Source organism: Petromyzon marinus, chromosome 23 (genome assembly GCF_048934315.1).
Source record: "Petromyzon marinus isolate PM22_M1 ecotype Great Lakes invasive population chromosome 23, UKy_Petmar_22M1.pri1.0, whole genome shotgun sequence".
Classification (NCBI taxonomy): domain Eukaryota; kingdom Metazoa; phylum Chordata; class Hyperoartia; order Petromyzontiformes; family Petromyzontidae; genus Petromyzon; species Petromyzon marinus.
Genome location: NC_133689.1, coordinates 10,409,963 through 10,426,806, shown reverse-complemented (window position 1 = coordinate 10,426,806; position 16,844 = coordinate 10,409,963). Strand labels below are relative to the sequence as shown.

At 45.9% G+C, this 16,844-nt stretch overlaps 1 protein-coding gene across 2 annotated transcripts in view; it reads left to right on the top strand.

Annotated features, from left to right (window-relative positions):
• Window positions 1-16,844, top strand: part of LOC116945092 (CUB and sushi domain-containing protein 1-like) — a 630,678-nt gene that overhangs the window by 104,147 nt on the left and 509,687 nt on the right. The gene's annotated exons all lie outside the window — the stretch shown is intronic.

The window sequence follows — 16,844 nt, the reverse complement described above, 5'->3', positions numbered from 1 at the left end:
CTCCCACGACGACCCCGCTTACGTCACGGGCTTCCCCTTAAGTAGCAACCTTGGGACATGACGTCACCGTCCCCCGAGGTCTGCCTGACGTCACTCCCCGCGAGGTCCCTCACTACTCCTCTACACATATATGAAGATGTTCCACTTAATAGGCGTACGAGGCCTATCGAAGTGCTTTCTGAATTTATTCAGTGATGTCATCTTTCCGGGCCATTTCCCCTGATATGGGCCATAGCAGTTGTTGGACTGCTCGCTGTGAAGAGTCATCGATGGACATTTGTTCGTGCCAGATCACGATGCTGACAGCAGCATCAATGGAGCCTACCTGGAGGTAATTTAGTGAATATTTCTTATAAAAATTAAAAAAAATAGAGAGCTTCGGTGAATCTCAGAAGTCGTAAAAAAGCTTCTAAACCATGGCATTTGTTTTCACTTGTTATTGTTTCACTTATAGTAATAGGTTTCACCCTTTTAACTGGCACAAAAACTGAGACCTTTATTCAAGGCATCATATTTGCAATAACCACAACACAAGCAGTCAAAATGCAAACAAAAGAGACAACTCTCATAATAATATTGGCACTGTCCTTGAATTTGATTGGTCCACACCCGAGACGGCTTTTCTTAGAGCCTAGTCTCCACTGGTGTTGGACCAGAAGACGCCAACATGATGCCTTGAATAAAGGTGTCAGTTTTTGTGCCAGTTAAAAGGGTAAAACCTATTACTATATCTTGTTACTGGCAAAGGGGGTCTCATAATGTAAATTTTTCACTTGTTATTGTTTCACTTTTTAATTGTTTAACTTGTTATTGTTTCACTTGTTATTGTTTCACTATGTTATTGTTTCACTTGTTATTGTTTTCACTTGTTATTGTTTCACTTGTTATTGTTTAACTTGTTATTGTTTCACTTGTTATTGTTTCAATTGTTATTGTTTCACTTGTTATTGTTTCACTATGTTATTGTTTAACTTGTTATTGTTTCACTATGTTATTGTTTCACTTGTTATTGTTTCACTTGTTATTGTTTCAATTGTTATTGTTTCACTTGTTATTGTTTTCACTTGTTATTGTTTCACTTGTTATTGTTTCACTTGTTATTGTTTCACTTGTTATTGTTTCACTTGTTATTGTTTCACTATGTTATTGTTTCACTTGTTATTGTTTTCACTTGTTATTGTTTCACTTGTTATTGTTTCACTTGTTATTGTTTCACTATGTTATTGTTTCACTATGTTATTGTTTCACTATGTTATTGTTTCACTATGTTATTGTTTTCACTTGTTATTGTTTCACTCGTTATTGTTTCACTCGTTATTGTTTCACTATGTTATTGTTTCACTTGTTATTGTTTCACTTGTTATTGTTTCACTTGTTATTGTTTCACTATGTTATTGTTTCATTTGTTGTTGTTTCACTTGTTATTGTTTCAAGCCATATTGGTAGAGTTATTTTTTCAAGTAATTAAATCTCTTTGCTTGGTCACTTTAATGATTTTTTTCTTCAATCAACATGCAACAAGTTTTCTTTTTAATATCATAAATAATAACACAATGTAAGCGATTGTAGACTTTGTGCCATGAGCTGTAGGCATTGATTGCTGACACCATCATTTTCTTGTTTGCATTGCTGTTGGAATCATTTCGAAAGCTTAAAAGTCCTTACGTCATGAACATACACGTGAAATAATCACGCTAAGTAACAACACGTTTATTGTACACTGAAACCTTTGGAACGATACAGGATTACCAGTATCCCACACCTACGACTAAACACGGTTGGCTACGTACGGTGATGAAAAAGAAGTTCAACATACGTGTAATCTGATTGCAATAGCATTCCTTGTACGTTGTTACCAGTTTAGTACTTGCTAGTTGTAACGCACTGCCCGCCAATACTCTTTGAATATCATTATCACCGCGGCGCCTCCGTAGCCAACAGCAACCCAGGCAAAATGGGCATTGTCGGTTCATCTTGATTGAGCTGAATTTCAACGATGCCCCCCCTTAAGTCCCCCACGACTTGTGCCACAGTAGGACGCTGCTGGCTAGGTAGAGCCAGCCAGCGAAGGCACGGGGGCTTGTAGCCACCTGCTGACTGCCATAATCTTAATTAAACTGGCACTAGTTTTTGGCCATATGCGAGGTCTCGGATTTAGCCTGGCGCAATAACTGTAAATTAGAGGAAAATAAGCCGCTTATGGGAAACGAGAATTCATGCTCGGCTTCCTCTCGTTGAGACTCGGTTCCCTCCGCGCTCTGCAAGGTGAGGGCCGCTGGGAGGGGAAATCGTGGCTGGTTGTCCCATGCCCTAGATCGGTCCCCTGCCCACAGGCCTCATGCAATTTACATCGCTGGCTCAACGCCGTTGCTGGAGATGTTTTCTGCTGCTGCGTTGCATGACCCGTTGGAATAGGGAGACACTCCGACGTTTCTTTAGAGAAAAGCATGCATCTCGCTGTGGACATGTGCGATGAGAAGTCCCAACGAGTGTCAGCCTATCATCATCAATGTTCACAAATTTTCATGATACCTCTGGATGGGGGGGGGGGTCAGACAAATATGCACTGCCTTGTGAGACTGCTAACAGTGCAGGAACACCAATCATAATTGATATCCATATCTCTGGCTTGGTCCTCTGCGAGGTCGACTCAGCATTAAATAAGCCTGGGCAGCACCGGTCATCTCGTGTGCTATATGTTGTCCTTAATAAGGACAGCTCACAGTGCTGTGCCCATCCTATGTCAGGATGATTATATTATCCGCGTCAATTTCCAGAATTGCTCCTTATCTGGGGACGTCTTGCCTCTACGAGACTACTTTGGTCTCACTCAACGTGTGAGAAAGACAACGATCTCCCATATAGCCTTAGGAGACTATAGGAGCAAGTGCTGTTAACGAGCACCTATGAAGGTTGGCACGGCACACGATGGGGTGGGTGACCAGCACCACGCCCGGCCACCTTTGTCACCCCAGTGGCGATGTTCACACCACACCAGTTACTCTTTTTTTTGTCTCCTTCACGCCGATGTTTACACACCGCACCAGGTACTCATTTTAGGCTGAGTCTACCTAGAGGAGGCCTAGGGTCGGTTCAAATTATCGTCACTAGTGTTGGCCGTGAGCGGGAATCGAACTCGGGGCGCCGGGTTCATAGCGTAGCGTGCTAACCGTTGCACCACCGCTCCCTACGTGTGAATGCCTCCTACGGCCGCGGCCGTACTATCGGCCTCATTGTTTCCTGTGGGATTGGCGTCTTGAATCTGCAGCCTGTAGGCCTCAGCCTTTCTGACCATTTGGCTGTGTTTTTTTTTTACTGTGCCAATTGCCTCCTCCCATTCCCATCAGATAAATTTCTCGAATTATTATTTGACAAAATTAACATCCTCCTCAATCTCATCTTGTCACCTTCCCTTATCCCCTGGACAATCCATTGTGAGGATTTTCCGAGGTCACCCCAACAATGGTTGCTTTCCGTACATGATCGCTCAGTCCTGACCTACCTGTTATTGCTTTTATCCTTTCCCTATCAAATTTTAATTGAGGAAAATGTACAATTACTCGGCCCTTTTGTCACTCACGTCTTGAATAAATCTCTCCGTTCTGGTATTCTCTGTTCCACCTTCAAACTGGCAGCTGTTACTCCCCTCCTGAAAAAGACTGGCCCTGTTTCAAAAAATGAATGCCAAATCTCCAATCTACCCTTCCTATACAAGGTCCTCGAATGCCTGGACGCTGGATTCATTGCCGTCCGGGTTCAGGGCTGGTTACAGCAGCACCGAGAGAGCTCAGGTGAACATGGTGAATGATCTTTTGATCGCTGCTTCCCGTGCAGCCTTTGACATCTCAGGGATATCTGCCATATCCGATCCCTTTCTGTGCCCACAGATGCAGAGAAGCTGGTCGACGCCTTCATTTCATCTCGTATTCACTATTCGCTGGAGTGTTAAAAAGAGGACTCGCCTGTGTTCACCTCCGTGCATTGTCTTCCAATGTCGCATCCGATTCAGTTCAATAACCTCTTGCCAACTTACACAGCTCTGCACCACCTTGCTCTAGCCTACATCAGAGGCACGCTGCTGCACCCACATGTCCCCTCAAGGCCTCTAAGATCTGGGGATCCAGATCTTCTCTGCGTTCCCAGCTCGAGGCTTCCGTCTACCGGCGACCAAGCTGTTCCCCAATGCAGCAGCCCCCCGCACTCTCCCCTTTAAATACATCACGATCTCTGAGTTTGGATATTTTTAAAACTCACCTCAAAACGCATTTGTACACTTCCGTGTATAGAACCTTTAACTAATTGGGCAGACAAGTTTTAGCATTTGTTTCATTATTTTTAAATTTCTCATTTTTGTTTTTGTTTCACGAGTTATTGTCACGCTGAGTGTCTGCTGCTGTGTTTTGTACAGCGCTTTCAGATCTCTGATTAAAGGCACTTTATGAATACAATTACTCTGACATTGCATGAGGCTAACTGGGAGAGGTTGTCTTGTTTTGCATAGGAGTATTAATTTGGAACAAGCCTGTAAGATAGGGAGTACACCAGCATTCAATTAAGCAAGCTCAACCCTGCTAATGAGACACTGCTATGTCGAAATCGGTCCCTAGTTTGCTTATCTTGAAACAATTCTGATGCCATGCACCGCCAGAAGAAGAGCGTGCGGCCGATGGTTTGTGTAATGCATATATATTTTTTCTCCATCGAGATGGATATGTGTAGGCATATTGTCTGCTTATTTTCCGACGTATTTTTTTCTTCTGCACGATAATGCTAATCGTTGTTTTTAGATGCGTACGATATACCATGTCAATAATTTTTTTTTATATATATATTGCACAGCGGTGGTGGTTGTGGTAGGAAGGTACCACTTCCCACACCAGTCCAACCCTGTGTCGAGGGAGGGTGTGAGGGGGAGGGGTGAAGGGGTGCTGTCTCAACAGGAAAGGGCTGTGCCTAAAAAGGAAAAGTGTCGAAGCTGAAAGAGGAATCGACTGGGGCCAATCAGGGAAGTGTTTGGTGGGGCATAAATAGAAAGCCCACTGAGATATAAAGCTCTTTTCAGAAGCTATATGGCCACAAACGATAGCTCAATAAAGTGGCTGATCATGTGGTAATTTAGAGCAGCCAAGATACTCTAAACGCATGTTGATCATAAATGTGGAGGGGAAAACCCGAAGGACCCAGAGAAAAATTCACGTGAACACGAGGAGAACACGCAAACTTCCAAATATGCGACGGGCATCAGGGTCGGGATCAAACGCACGACATCCTATATACCAGTGCGCGGTAGTTAACACATTGCCACCATGACGCAGGACCCAAACAGGAGGTTGAACTTCCCTGTTGGTTAAATGTAATTACAGTAAGGAATCAAATACCTGCGGTAGGCAGCATACCCTTCATGCCGCAGATGGGGCCACAGGCCTAGTGTGCGTGACTCAATTAGTCTGAATATGCCGGATGTTATCAAATCGCAGAAGCTTGGCAGGGGCAGACGCTGGTCAGTTCTGGATTTGCAAGTTGAGCCTGCCGTTGAAATACTTTGCAGTCTCGACTTGGCTTACAAGATGGCCAGGTGGAGATCCAGCTACAGTCCTCTTATCTACCACCAAAAATGTTGCCAAACATCCAGCAATTTTTTTTTTATTGAAACTCAGTATGTATGTGTGTTGAACTTCTTTCGCACCGTACATCGCCAACCATGATAATCGGAGGTGCGTGGTAAAGGACAACAAGCGAAACACAAAAAGCGGTTCTAAAGAAGCGAGTTTTCAATCTAGATTTAAAAGTGCATTGCTCCAGTGGCTTCTTAATATCGGAAGGAAGAGCGTTCCAGATGGCATAACTTTATTATTATTATATGTGTGTATACAGTTGTCAAAATATAAGGAATGCTTGTACAGCTAGTCCTCTACTAACGATGGAGATGCGTTACGACGACCCCATCGTAAGTCAAAAATATCGTAAGTCGAAGATGGCCTAGCCTACCCAGGAGTCTTAAAGAATGGTGATAATTTAGCAAAACAGAGCAATTTACAGTACCGTACTGTATCAACTATACACTGTATGTATTTATTAATTACAATACTGTATTGCACAGTATTATTGATACTATCTGCATCACACAAGGCAGGAGATGCGTAAATCCCTGCAGCGTCCCAACGTACAGCCTCGTACCTCGTACGCTGCTGCGTTTGCCTGCCGCGCGAAATTTGAAATATTTTACAATTTTGTCATATATCGTAAGTCGGACCATCGTAACTCGGGGACTATCTGTATAATGTTTAGCACACTGATGTTACGATCCAAGCTGCTGCCGGGAGTGGTAAATACAGAGGTTGGTGAAAGGTGCTACTTTGATCGTGTGACCTGCGTCCAACTCTCGCCCATGAAACGCACCTGTGCCAAATTGCATCTGGAACTGTCCTAACTCAGCAACTGAGTTAAATTTGGCCTACAATGAGAACCGCACCTTGGGCGGTGCGGTTCACATGGGCACAGGGGTAGCACTAACAGAGGTGGCTCGGCATGCGTAGTGTTGGCTATACAGAACATCACTGCGTGACATGTTATCCTTAATAGGCGCTCGCTAACAATATTGATCTGAATGGTATGTGAGGCTAAACAGCTAAACAGGTGGTCTTTGGCTATGTATATATTGGTGTGTTAATTATTAAGATGCGCACTTACAAAATCTTGCAATACGCATTAGGCCCTTTAGGTATCTGCTAATTTCCCACGGGTATTCACGCACTGGGTCCTATGGGCGAGCAAATCATTTCTACGAAACTGGTTTTCTCATCGAATGTTTTTTTTTTTTATAACAATCCTTGCATGTTTATTAAGAATGCATATTAACGCTGTGCCTATCTACGAACATACATTCTAAACAAATTGCTAAATAATAACAATAATTCGACTGAAATGCTGGATGCCTAGAACGGTGAGGCGGGAACCATTTCCAGATGCCACGCATTTAATTACAAAAATGTTGCCAGCAACAATAAAATACGATAACGCTTCGATGTTCAGCTTCTCGGGAGTGCATGCTGCGAATGGGCTTGCATGTAGCGACGTTTTGCCCTTAAGAGGGGTGCCTCCTGGTACCAACTACTGCCAGCACCTGAACCGTGCAGTAATGCAGTGTTAAGCAGCGATACGTTATGGCCGCTGCCGGTTATTCATACATTAATTATTGCTTGACTTAAGGCTTTCGTGACTGCAGGAATTCATATTCTTTGGGTCTTTCGGTAAAGTCACGTTGATGGGTTCAAAGAAAATACCAAAAAATTACAAAAAACTACTATAGTTATTTGTAATTTTTTGGTTATATTCTTTGTAATTTTTTTTATTCTTTTTTTTGTTATTTCCTTTGAACCTATCCACGTGACTTTAACGAAAGACCCAAAGAATATTAATAATTCCTTTAAGGATCTCAAAGGAGGGGGGAGGGGGGGGGCTGTTCTTAGCTTAATTTTAAGAAAGACAAAGGCAAACATCTCCCGTATAGCCGTTAACACTGTCGGGACAAGTGCTGTGAGCGAGCACCGATGAAGAAGGCCGGCACGGCACGCGAGGGGCTGGGTGGCCAGCACCACGCCCGGCCGCCTTTGTCTTTCATGGACCGGTTCAGATAAGCGTCACCGGTGTGGAAATCGGAACTCGAGGCGACGAATTCGTTTCGCAACGCGCCAACTGCTGCAACTCCCGCTCCCCGTTTGATGCAACAGCGTGTCACGCAAGCGCTCCGAATGAGCACCTATTTGGCAGGGCTAGGTACGGCAGTGGTGCGATCAGTCGGCACCAGCTCTACTGGTGTTTACTCAGTGCATCAGGTGCTCATTTTCATGGACTGAGTCAGCCAAGGGTGAGGTCTAAACCAGACTTAGATACCATTAGTATACACGATCAGTCGAAGTGCACTAACCGCTGTCCCACCCCTGTAAAAATCACACACACACACCGGTCTGTAAAATAGAAAGTGCTTTGCTGGTTATTGAAAAAATATGTATCGATTACTGCCCATCAATTATCGTGTAAAGGCAATGGTGTGCATCAAACATAATGGTAACAATAAGGACTCCGACAAAGATGTCCACTTGTCAGAAGCCTTTGTTGATTGGCTATTGATGGGAAAGGCAAAAAAACGAAAATGAGGATTTGGGAACAATGGAGTGAAATGGAAGGCATTGGGTTCAAAACTCTTAAAATTGTACTCGTGACATATTTTTTTCCCCATATTTGTCCTAGGCAGTCGATCCTCATTTGCTTTAAACTTTTAATTGCGCAAAAGTCGTTAACAGTTGAATATATTTTCTCCGCCACTTAATCTCTTTTTTTTTTATTGCGTTGAGGGTTATTACTCAGCCAGGAGTAAACATTATTACGGGCTGCTTTATTTAACGATTTTTTTTGTTTGCCAAACACCCTTTTTCATGGTCAATTAACGGCAACGTGTTGTGGTTTTGAGGCAACGGAGAATTACATTTCTGCGCCAAAGGCCAAGTAAAGTTTCATTTGGTGCAGTCACTGTGCCAGGCTCAAGTCGAGGTGTCTCCGCGCTCAACCGAGCACAGACAGGGTGGTGCTAATGGTAGCCGCGAGTAAGTGCTAGAAATTCCACATTGACATTCCATAGGCGCCGACCTCCCCATCGCATTGTTGCTGTTCACTTGCCCACACAGTGGATTTACATTTGATCAACCCCTGACCGAGTCAACCCTGACCTGGATGTAAACTCACACTTTTCAAATCGCGAGCCCATTGCTTCATACACGTATGCATGTTGAATTTCTTTCGCCACGTACGCAGCCAACCGTGCCAATCGGAGGTGCGGTGCAAGGATAACAAACTAAAGACAAATGTATGCGTGTTGAACTTCTTTCGCACCGTACGTAGCCAACCGTGCTAATTGGAGGTGTGGAGGTAGGACGTCAAACCACAGTCCTTCATGGGCTCTAGCCTGGTTTTTATCATAGACCAGGCACATCATCACCCGGCGCGGACTACCCAAATACATTACCTACCTACCCACTACGTACCCACCTACGGCAGCATGAATCTCAATCATTTGCGTCGACACTCACTCCCGCCTCCGTCCCCGCTGCGAATCGGCGGCAAATGGGCCGCAGTTCCTGCCCACGTTCAACCCTGCTGGGGCTCTTCAGCCAAGTTTGAAGGACGAAGGTAATCTGAATGTTGTAGAGGAGTCCAGTGACGTAGAAAGAAAATAAATTAAATAGAATACAATGTCTTCTTTGGTTCTTTCGGTAAAGTCACGTAGAATGAGAATAAAATAATAAATTGATAAAATAAAATAACACAATAATATTCTCACGACGTTTCGGCCACAACACAAGCGGCCTTCATCTGTGTTGTGGCCGAAACGTCGTGAGAATATTGTTGTGTTATTTTATTTTATCAATTTATTATTTTATTCTCATTCTACGTGACTTTACCGAAAGAACCAAAGAAGATGAATCCTTGCAGTCACGAAAGCTTTAAATCGAAATTTAGAATACAACGTTTCGATTGCAACACAAGCGATCGTCATCAGGTAGAAAACAAACCCAGTGAACTTAGAAATACAATGCAATACAACACAACAACAACCGCCATTCGCCACTAAGTGGCGGTGACGTCACCACGACGCTTGTGCCAGGCCATGTGCACCTTGAGGCCACGTGAAGTGTCGAACGCCCGCTGGCAGGAGGTCACGAGGCAGACCCAAGTGCCACGGGTCGATTGACTAAGATGACAGAGATGACTGGCTGATGCACCACCTGTGCCCCCTACTGTGCCAACCTGCTGTGCTTTAGCCACCCAGCGCTCCGCTCGTTGTTGTGAGCGTCGCTCCTCTGCCCTCCATTGTTGTTGGAGGGCGACTGCCTCCAACTGCCCAGTAGCGTCCTTCACGAGCCTCCTCCACAGAGGCCGATCTTGACACCGCTGGTACCAGTCATCGGCAAGTCCACTCAGCTTCACGTCCTCCTGTACCACATCACTCCATCGCTTCTCTAGCCCGTGCCGCGCCCGTTTAGCCCCCTCGATCCGGCCGAACAAAAACTGTTTCGGCATGCGGTGGCTGGGCATGCGGGCTAGATGACCCAGCCAACGCAGCCTTTCCTGCCCGAGATGCTCACCGATGGGACCTTGCCCAGATCTTTCGAAGATTTGTGAGCTCTTCACACAATCCAGCCTGGTTAAACCCAGGATGGATCGTAGGCAGGCTAGCCTAAATGTTTCTAACCGGGGAAGATGTTCCATTAGGGGGGGTCCACGTTTCGCAAGTGTAGAGAAGGGAGGGAATGGCCGTGGCCGAGAAGACCTGAAGCTTAGTGCGGAGCGACAAACCAAATAGCTTCCACACAGCGTTATGCAACCGATGAAAAGATATTGCCGCGAGACTGATTCGGAGTGAGACCTCTGCTGTTAAACTGGAGCCGGTCAAAAGCACACTGCCCAGGTATGGGAAACTCTCCACTCTCTCCACAACTGCCCTATCACCGATTGGGAGTTGTGGGGGTGGAGTGTCCGATGGTACAAAATACCCAGGCAGGTGCTTAGTTTTGGTGGGGCTGATGGTAAGGCCCCATCTCTTAGTGGCACGCTCCAGTCTCAGCAGCAGCATCTCCAACTCCTCCTCAGAATGAGCAGCTATTACCAAATCATTGGCATACATAATGTGGTTGAGCAATAGGGAGCTATCCCTTGACCGCACCCGGGCATCGATCAGCTTCCCATTATATTTGTACCAAATGGAGATTCCCCCGGTACAGCTATTGAAGGCTTCACGAACTACGTGGTCAAAATAGATGTTAAATAATGTGGGAGCCAGAGGACATCTCTGTCGCACCCCAAGGTGTACAGGGAATGGTTCTGACTCCCGGCCACGTAGTTTTACCCGGGCCCGCTCACCATCATGAAGGTCCTTAAGGATCGTGAGCAGAGGGTCAGGGACTCCAAAAGCACGAAGAACAACCCAGAGCCCAGGCCTACTGATGGTTTCATAGGCCTAGACCAGGTCAATAAAGCAGAGATGTAGGTCTTGTTGGAATTCCCTACACCTCTGCTGTAGCAGACGGACAGAAAATATGGCATCTGTGTAGGACCGCCCTTTCCTGAAACCGCATTGGGGCTCCGAAAGCCTCTCCTCAGCGTGCCTGGCAAGGCGATGTTGAATAATCCTTGCGAGGACCTTTCCCGGCACACTGAGGAGTGAGATGCCCCTGTAGTTGTTACAGTCTGTGCGGTCCCCCTTGTTAAAGAGGGGGACCACCAGGGCATCCTTCCAATCCTGCGGAACCCGTCCATTGGTCCAGACTGTTGTTATGATGTCATATAGGGCAGTCTGTGCACAAACGCCACCCTCCCTCAGCATTTCGCTTGGGAGATCATCTCTACCTGGTGCCTTTCCTGGTCTCAGACTCCGGATCGCCTTCAGTACTTCCTCAACAGATGGCACCTCAGCCAGCCACTCACAGGAGGTGATTTCTTTCAATATTTGAGGCACTGCAGCCTCAGCAGGGTCATCCCCACTTTGTGCCACGATGTTTTCCTGGCTGAGGGATTTCCCCTCCCCCAGGACCTCACAGAAATACTCAGCAAATCTGCAAACCTGTTCCTGGGGGTCGGAGATTGGATCGCCTTTTTTCCCCTAATGATGGTAAGAGGTGTGGCGCTGCAGGTTACTTTTTTGATGGAGTTAAATAGAGATTTGTGATCGCGGGCCACTGAGGCAGACTCCATCTCCTCAGCAACCCACGACCACCACCCATCCTTGCAGCGCCTCACGGCTATCCAAACCTCCGAGCGAATGCTGCGGTAAGCCTCCTCATTCTCTGACGTGGGATTCTGGAGCCGATGACAGTGGGCCTGTCGCTTTTTCTCAACCATCCTGAACACCTGCTCTGTCAGCCAGGGTCTCTGGGGAGGTCTGGACCGCGTACCAAAAGCAGCCATTGCAGCTGCATGAGTCACAGTCCTCAACTTCGCCCATTTACCCTCGACATCAGGAGGAGTGGGGGACGATGCCAACCCCAGCCACAAGCGATGATGAAATTCTCGCTTGCAACTTTCATCAGATAACTGAGACCAGGCCACTTTAGGTTGGAATGGGGTCCTGGGTTTACACCCACCACCGGAGTGAAAGAATGGCAGGCACATCTTACAGATGACTAGTCGATGGTCAGAGGGCAGATCAGCTCCACGGTAGGTCCTGCTGTCAAGAACATGGGCTCGCATCCGCTGGTCCGTCACTATGTAGTCCAGCAGATGTTCTTACTTGGACCTGGCATGCATCCATGATGTTGTGTGAATGCGCCGATGCTGGAACAGCGTGTTGGTAATTACAAGCCCATGGGCTGCACAAAAAACTAGCAGCCTCCTACCGTTGTTATTGAGCTGATCTGGCCCATGCCCTCCAATCACTCCAGACCAGGTGCCAGCATCATGACCAACTCGGGCATTGAAGTCACCCAACAAGATGACTGTATCCCGAGGGGCCACTTTAGCCAGCACCTGTGACAGGAGGTCATGGAAGGCATCTGACTCATCGGCTTTGCCTGCATCCCTCCACGGATGTTCGTCTTCGGTGGGGGCATAAGTAACCACGACCACCACTCCTCGCCTCTGGTTGATGGGAAGGCGAGCCCAAAGTAGCCTGGGGCTTACAGCTTCCCACACCTCACCGCCACGCTCCCATGCCCCCTTCATTCTTTTGTTCAAAAGAAAAGCCACACCCTGTTGTTTGGCAGTCTGCTGCCCTGAGTAGAGGACTGTCCACCCTTCATGGTGGCAGGAGCCAGAACCGGTCCACCGGACCTCCTGAATGCCATAGAGATCCAGGCGGTACCGGTCCAGCTCCCGACAGAGGAGTGGCAGCATCTCCTCTGCATTGAGCGTTCGAACATTCCACGTGGCCACACGAAGTGGCTTTTCGTTGTTCCTGGAGGAGCCCCGAGGGTAGAGATTCAATCTCCTGGCTCCGCCAATTGAGGTTTGGCCAGGAGACGTCATAGAGAGAGTCGGTTGACACACAGTTAATGCATAGCCTGGTTGATTAACGCATAGCCTGGCCGATTGTCTCTCTCTCAAATTTAGCAATCTTTGGAAGAACGTGATCAACCAGGTAGGGTGTTAACCAGGTAGGGTGTGTTGTATTGCATTGTATTTTTAAGTTTACTAGGTTTGTTTTCTACCTGATGACGATTGCTTGTGTTGCAATCGAAACGTTGTATTCTATTTAATTTATTTTCTTTCTACGTGACTTTACCAAAAGAACCAAAGAGTAATTCCTGCAGTCATGGACAGTCATGGGCCAGAAACGTGGATGCTGGCCAGAGAAAATGGAACAAAAGCTGCAGAGTGCACAAAGGAGGCATGGAACGATGCATTCTTGGAATTATACCGAGAGAGGATCACATGGCTAAACACAAGTAAGAGGCATATCACAACTGCCGCGAGTGGGCATCTGCGAAAAAAATATCTCGAAAGCTCATCGAATTCCCCCTGCAGTATAAATACATATTGTGATTCGGAAGTGGGTTTGGGCTCAGGACGCATCACTCGAGTGGATGATGGCCAGCGGACGGGACTTGTCGAGTGGCCGCCAAAACGAGGGAGCCGTGCCCGAAATGACGACCGCTGCAGGGATGGGAGAGCGGTGGTGCGAGCGCCATGGGTCGTGGTGTCGCAAAGCCGCGAGGGGTGGCGACGCAGTGTGCTGAAGCACGAAAGCGCACGGCTGATCGTGCCGTCGCGATGAACTCCGTTGCATCCTGAGTATTGGAATAACCTCGGGCAGCTAATGTTTGTGGCTTTAAGTGCCCGCACTTACGCGACAGAGATAAACAATGTCTGTAAACCCATTAGAGCACGGCCACCTAAATTAGCAACCACCGTGGCTCAAAACGGCCATCCCCCCCTCTCCCTGAGCCCTATCACCACAGCGCGGCGTTCTGTTATTTAGAGCGCGTAGCTGTTAGCAGGGTTCTTAATGCTGTGACGTTTGCAACTGCCACGTTTTTTAAAAAAAAATTTAATCCCCGAGCTGTTAAAAATAATAATTCGTGCTCAGTTTGCAACACAAACGAAGAGAAAATGACGCAGAAAGGTGAACTGTCATCGCTCGTTTGGTGGTGGCAATGCGGTGAACGCCGTTTCGCTGGCATAGCAGCGTAGACTACGCGCTGAATTCCGTGAAACGTGGGTGGTGTGAACCGTTGTCTTTTTTTTGCTTGTGGTAATTAGACGTGCAATGTTAAGCACTTTCTTTACTGCCCTTTTACAGGCTACCGCAGGTGACGGATGGCCTAATTCCCTCGAGATCCAATTATAAGGCGAACGTAACGCTCAACCAGAGTGTCTGTGCGTGGACTTTGGCTACCCCCTTGTACAGGGCCAACCGGCTGTGGTCTAGTGGGTAGTCCTCTGAACTTTTGGCGCGTAGATACTTGGTTCGATTTCCATTTAAGTGCCATTCCCATTCATAGCCGTGAGCATCTTCGCCACAGATGTACGCATGGCACCAGGATTATCGATAACAGGATTATCGATAACAGCAGTTATTGAAATACCAGCGTCACATGCTACGAAGTCGTGCATATTGACACGGTTAGAGCCAGTGTCGTATTATCCTAGTAGCAGAAATAGCTACATATGCGTTCAAGGGCCCCGCGCTAAATGCTTTCAAGCTATCAATTCCGGTTCAGCGATTCTGCACTTGCTCTATTACTATAGTACTATTCTGCCTTCAACTTTTATGAACGACAGGGTGTTTAATGTTAGCGATTTGTCGTATTATCTGGCTGCATAGCAAATTAAAAAAAAATACAATATCTTTGCTATGCAAGTAAAAATGTTGTGTTTTTATATTTATGTATTTTTTTTTTAATTAGGGCCCCTTTATAACATAAGCTGGAGGCCCCGCACTAGCTTAATCCGGCACTTGTTAGAGAGCCTATCTACTGTAAATAAATAAATGTAACATTAAAGTTACATTATAAAATGTTGCTGTCTCATTGCAAAAAAAAAAACCCATTAGCTTTAAGGGCTTCTTTCCACCTTTCTTTTATCCATCATAATTATTCATTTAATTGGTATTAATAGAATACAATTACGGATTTGTGTAGCGTCTAAATGTGACTGTGACGCTGTATACAATGGTGGAACATTGTGATTAAGGGGGGAAAAGGGAGAGGCACATGGATAATTATCGTATGTAATCTTTCTTTTTTAAGGGACAGAACGTAGGAGATATTCCACAAGGGTGTTGATAATATACACTTGAGATTCACAGCGCATTTACAAGCGGGGTCCGAGCTAAGACGGCAAGGGGTTCAGTAGCTTCACGTAAAATTCACAAAGTCAACTGAATAATCGATTAATGTTGCTTCGCAGACGCTGTTAACTGTAGATTAAAATGAAACATTGAATTGGAAAAAGATGTCAGCGCTTTGAAATGGTAGAAGTGATTTGGAAACCCACGCAAGATGAAGCGCACGAGAAGAGAGCATGCATGTTAACGGATACGTATCGAATTGTGTAGTTATGTTATTCGGAGCTGGTAATATGAGCGTGCGTCTCATTTGTCATTTTTTTAAACCAACGTTTTCATAAGACTTATCCCAAATTGTTATCATTTTGTAGAATATGAGGCGCACTCCCCCCTCCCCTCCCCCACCCTGAATTTTTAAGAAAATAATTTGGGGAGTGGATCTTATAGTCTGGTAGGTGTATGAGTGTGTGCTCGTGCGTGTGTGTGTGTGTACATGTGGGGAGCGGTAGTGTAGCGGTTAGCGCGCTGTGCTATGAACCCGGCGACCCGGGTTCGATTCCCGCTCACGGCCAACACCAGTGACGATTATCTGAACCGGTCCCGGGCCTCCCCTAGATCGACTGGGCCTCGACTAAGTGCCTGGCGCGATGTATGAACATCGCCACTGGGGTGACAAAGGCGGCCGGGCGTGGTGCTGGCCACCCACCCCCTTTCGTGTGCCGTGCCGGCCTTCATAGGTGATCGCTAACAGCACTTGCCCCTACAGTCTGTTAAGGCAACACGGGGGATCTTTGTCTTTGTGAACAGATTTGTATAACTTTAGTGACAATAGGGGCAAAAATGTCGGGTGAGTTGGAAAATTCTGGAACTTCCGATAGCCTGGGGAGTACAGCAATGTTCTTGATGACATTTTGACGTAATTGCTTAATTGCTTATTTTATGGGTTTGTTGTCCATAATAATGTATTAGGTTTATCCTGCATATTGCTCATAAAATATTAAATCAACAATCCCCTGAAGTGCTCTCGAACTGGGCCTCTTCGAAAGGCACTGCCGCACAGGATTTAAAAAAACATAATTATTCATTTATCATTATGTGAGGAGGACAATTGGATTATGATTGCCATTGAAACATAGGTAGAAAAAAATCCCTTCCGCTGTGCTGTACGAACTGTATTCAGCAAGAATTGATCTTTTACTCTTAACCTTTACTGAGACACGTGGTGGATTTCTGTCTGGCTTCCCAAATATCTACGTAATAATTGGTTTTATATTAAGAACAAAAACAATCCAAGGACATAATAATATTCCCATACAGTATTTTTACGATTCCCCCCCCCCCAAAAAAAAATATATCTTATTTTAAGCATAATGCCTCAGTTATAATAAGTAATATTACAGCTTCTCTCAAAATGCGATTTGTACTAGCGCATTATAAGTTTCGATAGATTGAGTGATTGATTGAAACACATGAAAAATAATAATTATCATCATGTGTATCCAGAAAATCTTCGTGTGAGTCTCCTGACTATTTTCCTGTGTTGGCACATTTGCCCAATTAATTTCGC